A 1,214-nucleotide genomic window follows, 5' to 3' on the forward strand; every position below is an offset into this window, starting at 1 on the left:
AGAGACGGTCTTGCTGTGTTGTGCACGTTGGAGTTCAGTGGCTCCACTGAACGGGCACAATTATAGCACACTGTAGCTTTGACCTCCTAGGCTTAAGTGATCCTCCTACCTCAGACCCCCAAAGTAACTGAGATTACAGGCCTGCCACTGTGCCTGGCTTATTTTTTATTTTGTATTAAAATAGAAGAATAATACCAACTTAGTACTTTTCTAGAGCTGAGAAAATTTTAGGATCACCAGATGTTTTTTGCTTTTATGTAATAAAGGCTTCTGGTATTTTTGGTCACCATGTTTGTATTTTACTAATTCACTTCTTTCTGAGTCTTTTGAGTCAGTATTAGATAATACAATATTAACTAATACAATGGAACATGTGTGCTTTACCTGTGAATCATAGCCATTGAACTTAAAAAAAAAAGTACTTCTTATAAGAAGCTGGTTTTAACGTATGTAATAGACTGCATAGACCCTTAACACTATCAGAGTTACAGATTTTAGATTAATTGCTATCAACTTTTGAGTACGCAAGTTCAAATTTTACATAGTTACAGAAGAGATATTTTCAGAATAGTTTTACAAGTTTAAAACAATCTGTATATTTGAGAAAATTTTAAGTTATTAAAAAATTTTCTTCAGTATTTATAATCTCTGTGTTCTGAAGTTATCACTTCATCACTTTTAAAAGTTTATACTTGTGTTTATGAAAGAAATTTAAAAATATTCATAGTACTTAGCAATGAGAAAGGACAAACTTGACACGCATTATAATATGGATGAATCTTAAAATCATGCTGAGTGCAAGAAGCTATACATAAAAGGAACATACTGTATGATTCCATTTGTGTAAAAATACAGAAAATGCAAACTGGTTTCCAGTGACATAACAGACTAGTGGTTGCCTGGGGATGGTGTGGAGGAGGGATGGACTGCAGAGGGACACAAGGAAACTTTTGGGTGAAGGTTTACATATGTCAAGGCTCATCAAATTGCGTATGTTAATATATGAAGTTAATTGTGTGTAAATTGTGCCTCAATAATTATTTAGTTGTAGATAGAAAAGAATGAGATAAATAAAAATAAGTGGCAGTTATAGCAGAAATGGATTTGAAATATACACATAAATGTACATATTTATAATAGCTCCTGAATTTATTTTATTGGTATATCTTGAGCAATTAGATTTTGCTAAAAACTTTATTTTTTTGTTCTTAGTA

At 31.9% G+C, this 1,214-nt stretch overlaps 1 protein-coding gene across 1 annotated transcript in view; it reads left to right on the forward strand.

The window, feature by feature from the left end:
• PI4K2B (phosphatidylinositol 4-kinase type 2 beta) overlaps positions 1-1,214 on the forward strand; it is a 30,709-nt gene that overhangs the window by 16,740 nt on the left and 12,755 nt on the right. The window lies entirely within an intron of this gene.

The sequence above is a fragment of the Propithecus coquereli genome, unplaced genomic scaffold (genome assembly GCF_000956105.1).
Source record: "Propithecus coquereli isolate 6110/MARCELLA unplaced genomic scaffold, Pcoq_1.0 Scaffold87, whole genome shotgun sequence".
Taxonomy (NCBI): Eukaryota; Metazoa; Chordata; class Mammalia; order Primates; family Indriidae; genus Propithecus; species Propithecus coquereli.